An 8,480-nucleotide genomic window follows, 5' to 3' on the forward strand; every position below is an offset into this window, starting at 1 on the left:
ATGAAGTCCAGCTTATCAATTCTTTCTTTCATGGATTATGTTTCATTTTGTATCTAAAAAGTCATCATCATACTCAAGATCATGTAGATTTTCTCCTATGTTATTTTCCAGGAGTTCTATAGTTTTGTGTTTTACATTTAGGTCATGACCCATTTTGAGTTAATTTTTGTGAGGGATGTAAGAAAGGTCTGTGTCTAGACTCAGTATTTTGCATGTGGATATCCAGTTGTTCCAGCACTGTTTGTTGGAAAGGTCATTTTTGCTCCGTTGTATTGCCTTTGCTCCTTTGGCAAACATCAGTTGCCTATATTCTGTGGATCTATTTCTGGGTTCTCTGTCGATCCATTGATCCATTTGCCTATTCTTTCACTTTGCTGTTTTCTATAGCTTTACAGTAAGTCTTGAAGTCAGCTGCTGTCAGTCATATGACCTTGTTCTTTTCCTTCTATATTATGTTGGCTATTCTGAGTCTTCTGCCTCTCCATATAAACTTTAGAATGAGTCTGTCAATATCCACATAATAACTTCCTGGTATTTTGATTGCAACTGCATTGAATCTATAGATCAAGTTGGGAAAAACTGACATTTTTGACAATATTGAATCTTCCTACCCACGAAATCTCTCTCCATTTATTTAGTTCTTTGATTTCATTCAGGGTTTTGAAATATTCCTCATACAGATCTGGTATATATTTTGTTAGATTAACACCTATTTCATTTTTGGGGGGTCCTAATGTAAATGGTATTGTGTTTTTAATTTCAAATTCCACTTGCTCATTTCTAGTATATAGGAAAGCAATTAGCTTTTGTATATTAACCTTGTATCCTGCAATTTTGCTATAATCACTTACCAGTTCTATGCAGTTTTGTTTTTTTTTTTTGGTAAATTCTTTCAGATTTTCTACATAGATGACTATGTCATCTGCAAAGACAGTTTTATTTCTTCCTTCCCATTCTGTATACATTTTATTTCCTTTTCTTGTCTTATTGCATTAGCTAGTACTTCCAGTACAATGTTGAAAAGGAGTGATGAGAGGGGATATCCTTGTCTTGTTCTTGTTCTTAATGGGAAAGCTTCTATTGTCTCAACATTAAGTATGATGTAAGCTGTAGATTTTTCATAGATATTCTTTATCAAGTTGAGGAAGTTCCCCTCTATTCCTCATTTACTAAGAGTTTTTACAATAAATGGATGTTGAATTTTATCAAATGCTTTTTCTGCATCTATTGATATGATCATGTGTTATTTTTTCTTTAACCTGTTGATGTGACGGATTACATTAACTGATTTTCAAATGTTAAGCGAGCTTTGCATAACTGGGATAAATCCTACTTGACTGTGGTGTATAATTCTTTTTATACATTGCTGAATTTTGTTGTTGTTGTTTTTTAATGAAACTTACTATAGCCAATTTATTTTCCTCCTCCACCCCCTTCAAAAAGCAATCCAAGTGCACTGCTAACACCTAAGGACAACTGAAAAGGTCTTCAGAACACTGGGCTCAAGGCCCTGAGCACTCCATGGGCAGTCCTTTGGGCCTCCCTGAGAGCTGATTACCAAAGTTCCAGGGTATTCAGGAATGACAGAGTAGATCTGCTTTTTCTCAGCACAGAGTACTGGAGAGGAGACAGCTACATAGAAAGAGAACCCAGAGATCTGCAAAAGGCCCCCTTTGAGTATATGGCTTAAGTATTGATGAGTACATGTGTGTGAGGAAATTACTGTGGCTAGAAGAAAAATCATCAGAAAAGATTAGAGGTAACAGTGCCTAGTACTCACAAAGGGCCAGAAATAATGCCTGTTCCCACCAACCAACGTTAAAAAACAAAAACAATAACAACAAAAAACCCCTCATGATTCATAATGCATGGGGCAGAGTACCTAGTAGGGTATTACCTTAGTAATGGGCAATAATTATCCCCAGACCAAGTACTGCTTCAGTCCCACCTAACAAATCTTAAAAGCAAGACTCAGAAGGATCAAACTCTTTAAAAGTAACTTAACTGACAAAATATATGAAACAGTGGTTTTCAAAACATTAGGCAACATAGCACAGCAATCCCTTGAGATATGGAAAACAAATAAGATGAGCCTATGGTTGCCTCACATTACTATACTGAGTAAGCCCAAGAATATTTATAAGAATACAAAAATACCCAGCACCTTACAAGGTTCAATACACAATGTCTGGCAGTCAATAAAAAATTACCAGGCATGCAAAGAATCAGGAAAATACAACCCAAAGTGAAGAGAAAAAAGTTAACTGAAGTCAACCTAGAACTATATAGATGTTACAATTAGCAGTCGGGACATTCAAAGTTGTTATAACTGTATTCTATGTGTTCAAAAAGTTAGAGACATGGGAAATTTTAAAAAGACCCAAATGAATTTCTAGAGATAAAAACTACAACATACTAGGTGGAAAATGCACTAAATGGGACTAACTACAGAGTAAACACTGCAGAAGACTAGTAAACTTGAAGACATTGTTTTAAAAATTATCCAAGATGAAACTGAAAAAAAAACTTCAAGAACAAAACAAAAAAAGAGCATCATGACCTGTAGGGCAACTTAAAGCAGCCTCAAATATCAGTAACTGAAATCCCCAAAGGGGGAAAGGAGCAGAAAAGATATCTGAAAAAAAAAAATGGTCAAAAACTTTCCAAATTTGATGAACACTATAAATGCACAAATCCAAAAAGCTCAACAAACCCCAAGCACAAGAAACATGAAGAAATCTAAGACAGATGATGAGCAAATTGCTCAAAACCAGTAATAAAGAGAAAATCTTAAAAGCAGAACAAAAAACACGTGTTACATTCAGAGGAACAAAGAATAGAATGACAGCAGATTTCTTGTCAGAAACAAGGCAAATGAGAAGACAGCAGAGAAACATCTTTTAAGTACTGAAAGAAAAAACTGACAACGTTGAATTCTATTCCCAGAGAATATTTCAAAAGAGAAGGCAAAATAAAGATTTTTCAGACATTACAAATGCTGAAAGAATTCATCACCAACAAACCTGCACTACGAGAAATGTTAGAAGTCCTTCAAGTGGAAAGAAGAGATGCTAGATGGAAATACAAACCTGTACCAAGGAATGAAGAACATCAGAAATGTAACAACATGAACTAAAGCCAAATGATCATCTCATAGATGCAGACAGTTTCACTGGAGAATTCTACTAAACATTTAAAGAATTAATACCAATTCTATACAATATCTTCCAGAAAACAAGAGGAAGAAACACTTCCCAACTCATTTTACAAGGCCTGTACTACTCTGATACCAAAACCAGACAGACAGTACCAAAAAATAAAATAAATTCTACACACACACACTATAGACCAATATCCTTCCCAAATATAGACATGCAAATCCTTAACAAAATTTTAGCAAATTCAATAATATACAACATGATCAAGTGAAGTTTACTCCTGGGATGCAAGGCTGGCTCAATATTGAAAAAATCAATGAAGTCTACACCATATTAATAAGCTAAAGAATAAAAATCATAATTGTATCAATTTATGCAAACAAAGCACTTAATAAAATTCAACACATTCACGATTAAAAAAAAAAGTTCAGAAAACTAGCTTCCTCAACCTAATAAAGGACCTCCCCAAAAAAAACTACCATTAACATTATAGTTAATGGTGAAAGACTAACTATATTCCCTCTAGGATTGGGAACAGGGCAAGGATGTCCATCCTCACCACTTCTCTATCACACTAGAGAGCCTAGCCAGGGCAATAAGGAAAGAAAAAGAAAAGTCATAAGAACTGGAAAGGAAAAAATTAAATTGCTCCTATTTGAAGACAACACAACCATCTACGTAGAAGAGAATCTGGAATTTAGATTGAGGTAATCTCATTCTCCCTTTTCTATCTACAATTTTTCCATTTCCAGCTGATCTCCTTCTAGGAATTTCTCTCTGTAATCATTCCCTAATGGTGTCCAAAGTCAAAACCAGAGACTTGGATAGCTAAAGATTTGAGACTTCAAAAGCACAAACCATAATGTGAAAATTTGATGGATTTGATTACATCAAATTAAGAATTTCTATTCAAAAAAGGAAAATTTTGCTTAACATTGAAGTATTCTCTCCAGTTAGTTACTTTTTTCTGTGACTTGGGGGAAAACATCTAGCAACATTCAATTTTAACAGCAACCTTGAAAACTGCTATTAATTCATCCATCACTAAGAAGTGGATATATACATGCTATATCCGTGTGTGTGTGTGTGTGTGTGTGTGTATACACACACACACACACACACACACACACACACACACACACACACACCCCTCCCCTTTTAAAAAGGCGGGTGTGGGGACGGACCAGGATTGATACCTGACATGCTGAGTCAGTCAGATTCTCTTCCCTGGAATCCAGCACTGAGTCACAGAGCTGGAGTCAGTTATATGACTTGTTCTAGAACTTAGGTCTATTAACTGACCAAAATTACCTGAGGAAACTTTTTGAAAACACAGATTCCCAGGTTCCAGAGATTGTCATTCAGAGGGTCCATGATGGGGTCCCTGAAAAAAGTGTTAATTTCCCCAGGTGATACTAGTACATAGCCAGCGGGTTTGGGACCTACTTAAATAATAGTGCCAACACTGATCACAAGTAGGAAGAGCCCACAGAGAGGAGGGAAATAGAGAAAACCCAATACAAGAGTCTATTTGGTCCTTGAGAGAGTAGAAGAGCCTGGAGGCTGTGGGAGTGCCTGAGAGACTGACTGTGGAACCTCAGCTCCCCCAAGTGTTCAGGTCCAGGCTCTATGTGACCTCCCAAGGACACCTATTCAAGTGTCTGCTACTCCCTTAATATAAAGATCACTAAGAGACAGGAAAACTTTAATTTTCCATAAGATTTTCAGCTACAGTTGGTCTGCTTACTCACCCAGGTAAATAATAAAATGCCCATTTTTAATTTAAAAAATCTTTACTTTTCATATAGTTTGCCTATGCTCTAGATTTATTGATAGATAGCACTTAATCACAGACATAAAAACTTATCGATATAAGGAAAGGCATCTTGGAATACCTAAGCAGCCCAAGTCCAAGGTCCTTCAGAGAACTTCAAGACCAACTAGAAGAACAGAAAACAATCCATAGACCACCAAATAACCCTTCAGAGCAAAGTCAACATTAAAGCCAAGAAAATCTCTCGCTGTTCTACAGTAGGTAAAGAAACATGAGTCCTAGAGTGATGAAAACTCTCTGCTTGCCCTGGTTTTGGCCATGAACTTACTGTGCATCTTTGAGCAAGAAATGAGAGAAAACAGTGGCCCAGGGGGACTAACACATGAGCACACGTGGACTGGCTGTAACATATCTTTAAAGACTTCTCTCTCTAGAATTCAATTTCCCCATCTCTAAACAGATCTCTAAGAATCAATTCTTCCAGTTCTGACATCTTGTAGCTCTATTATTCTAAATCAAAAAGATTTGCAATCTTCTTTGCAAAATACAGTCATATTTTAGTTGTTGATATGAAGTTTCATGATTTCTATATAAAAATATTGATTTAGATTAATACAAATGATAATTTCCCAAGTTCCCAACTTATAAAAGTTCTTTGCCCTGAATATCAATTCAACAAATACTTAAGTGGAAGACATTCGGTCACTTGCTCTGGGGCAGTGGTTTTCACCGGGTAGGGCAGATATGTCTCACCGGGAAAGGGAGAGAAATGAAAGGGACCCACTACACAGAACTACTTTTACTGTTTTAGATGTCTAATTTTCAAATAAGATTTCCTCTGACAAAGAGTTCCATAGCTTTAAAAACAAAAGTGGCTCAAAGAGAATACATGCAAACAAAACAAACATATAAGATAGGTATGTTTATTATCCAGTTTACCAATGAAGCTAAGGTACAGATAGGTTAAAATACTTGCCTGAGGTCAGGCATGTAGGAAATGAAGACACTGGGACTAGAACCCAGGCATTTTAGCTCAACTCCATGCTCTTAATTACTATGCTACAGCTCAGCATGCCACGACACAGTTTAGAAAATAAAGACAAAAATATAAACTCCAAAGCTCCCAAATGCATTCAGGAATAAAAAGATACTCATTAGCATGACATGCAAGGTTGTTTGCGATTCAGCCTTGGCTAGACCCTGCAGCCTCATCTGCCACCACCCCCTACCAACACACATACACACACACACACACACACAAGTATTACAGTCACAACTGCGCTTCTCATCAGGCCTTAATCACCCCGCATGCCGTGTATGTGAATTTTACCATTTATTGAGCTATTTCAGAAGGGCTGGGCACTGAACAAAGCACTTTATACACCACACCTTTTTATCCACATGACAATGCTGTGAGGTAGGGAGTATTTCTGAATTTTACAAAATTGTCTTAGAGAAGTTAAATAGCTTGCCCAAGGACAAATATCTTGAGTATATGAACTTAAACCCAGGCCTGTTCTTACTTCAAAGGACATGTTCTGGATCCCAATTTCCCTGCCTAAATTTGCTCTATTACCAAACAATGTCCAATTCATTCAAGATGCATCTAGAACAGTGGTTGGCAAGTAGCTGGCATTTAAGAGATATGTGCTGAATGAATGAATGAACGAATGTGTCCTCTCTGGAGGCTCCTCTGACTCCCTTACAAAACTCAGTTGCTCTCTCTACATTGTCACAAGACTTGTTTCAAAGCTCTATTATAAGGCTTCCCAGGAGGTAGGCTACACTTTCTACTTTTATGTACATGTTATCCACTAGACTGAGAACCTTGTTTCACTTCAGTTCTATTCTCAGCCCCTTAACAAAAGGCTTGGCTTTTAACAAGCACTAAGTTTCTTAACTGAACTAATTTCCCTGAGGAGGCAAAGAGAGATGAGTAAGAGATTCACAATTCCTATTAAAACTTCTTTTTTCTTGGGAAATAAACAAGAGAGCTGTGATACACTCGAATGTGTGCTCTGTACATATTTCTAGGTTTCAGCTATCATCTGTGGCATCTAAATTTAACTCATTCAACACATTTATGAGTAATCTAAATACATACATATAATGGCTCTTAAGGAGCTTACAATCCAGTCGAGACAAAACATAATAAAATATAAAGGCAAACAGTCAAACATGAGCTACCATGAGGAAATACATGACTAGATGTCACATAAAAGGTACAACAAAATGCTGTGGGTTTGCAAGTTGAAGACCACATTCTGGGCTAAGGCTGTGGGTCTGATTATCTGTGGACAGTCGGCACTGAGGCCATTTCCAGTCAGCTGCAAAATGAGGGGGGAAATGGGACACTGCAGTGTGTTTTCCATAGAAAGGTATTTAATTGAATTTTTAAAACTGTCTCTAATCTGACATGATGTTCCTCCTGCTCTCTTGATGTAAAACTGTAATTTCTTTTCAAAAATAATGGTGAGAGGAGATGACCAGTTTTATGCAGTTCCACAAAACTTGTTTTAAAAATTTTATTGGTATAAACATCAAGCATCTGGGAACTGCTGAGCTAAAGCATTCAAGAGAAGCATCAGAAAGAGGGAGAACCTGAAGCAAACACTGCAGGATGAACAGGATTTAGCTAGTTGGGTAAGAGAGAGAGATTTTAAGCAGGGGGAACAGCCTGCATAAAGTACAGAGGTATGAATGTTCATGTAAAGTTTGAAAAATAGCAACTAAATCTGCCTGATTAAAACTTGGAAAAACTGCAGCTGCAAATTCCATTTCTGGCAATATGACAAGATAAGTACCTTTCTCAACTTCCACTGAAAACAAGTATAAATAATGGATTTTTTCATCTCCTCAAATAAACACACTGATGAGCTTACAAGAAAATAAGGAAGATTCAGATAAAGAACTAAGTGAAGACTGAAACCCAAGAAAGCAATCAAAACACACAAACTAGCTTTCTCCTTGAGGGCATTTACATAGACCAATGCAAGCTTCATTCTCCCAATCTAATGGGGTTCAAGGAATGCAGTAAAAAACTAAGGTGGAAAGTGTAATAGATACCCCTCCCTCATAATTTAAACGGGAACTACAAAGGTGATCAAGACAGAAAACCATCCACACATGTACACATTCAGGAACTATAGTAAAAACCACTAGTCTCAAAACTTGGTATTGAAAAAAAAGGAAAAATCTTTCTGCAAGTTCAACCACAAGCTGTCTCTCACAAGGGATTCCTACTGAATGGTCAAAAAAAACTTCAACCCAGGAATTTAAGTTGAAATGGTCACAAACTAAAAGTGGCCATAGGACACTAACAAAAGAATTACATAATCTCTGGAAAAATTCACTTCAACCTTGGCCTCAAAATAATTTTCACAAAAAGTTCCAGGAATAATGAGCTCATGAGCAAAAATTTGAAAACCCTCAGGGAAACAAAGCCCATAAATAAGAACTTCAGAAATAAAAAATGGCAGAATCAGACTTTCAAAGACTTCAGATACTTGAATTATAAGTCTGGATATGCAATGCGTTTAATAAGCTTA

Source organism: Stenella coeruleoalba, assembly GCF_951394435.1.
Source record: "Stenella coeruleoalba genome assembly, chromosome: 7".
NCBI lineage: Eukaryota > Metazoa > Chordata > Mammalia > Artiodactyla > Delphinidae > Stenella > Stenella coeruleoalba.